This window comes from Myotis davidii, unplaced genomic scaffold, assembly GCF_000327345.1.
Source record: "Myotis davidii unplaced genomic scaffold, ASM32734v1 scaffold43, whole genome shotgun sequence".
NCBI classification, from domain to species: domain Eukaryota; kingdom Metazoa; phylum Chordata; class Mammalia; order Chiroptera; family Vespertilionidae; genus Myotis; species Myotis davidii.
The window spans coordinates 1,169,093-1,169,317 of NW_006294590.1; positions in this window are offsets into that span (position 1 = coordinate 1,169,093).

The following is a 225-nucleotide window of genomic DNA, read 5'->3' on the forward strand; positions in this document are numbered from 1 at the left end:
CAGCCGCCCTGGAAGGAGGAGCCCTGTCTTGCTGGCTGGTGGACAAGGCGCTGGGGCCCAGTGGTCCAGAGGCTGACCGACTCGCCCACGGGCCCCTGAGGGCCTTGGGGAGAAGGTTCCAGAACAGTCCCCGCTGGTGCGCCGCTCCCCGAGCCCCCTCGGCAGCATCCCCATCCCTGAGCGTGCTGACACACCTGTGCGCACGGCCAGGTGTGGGGGGTGTGC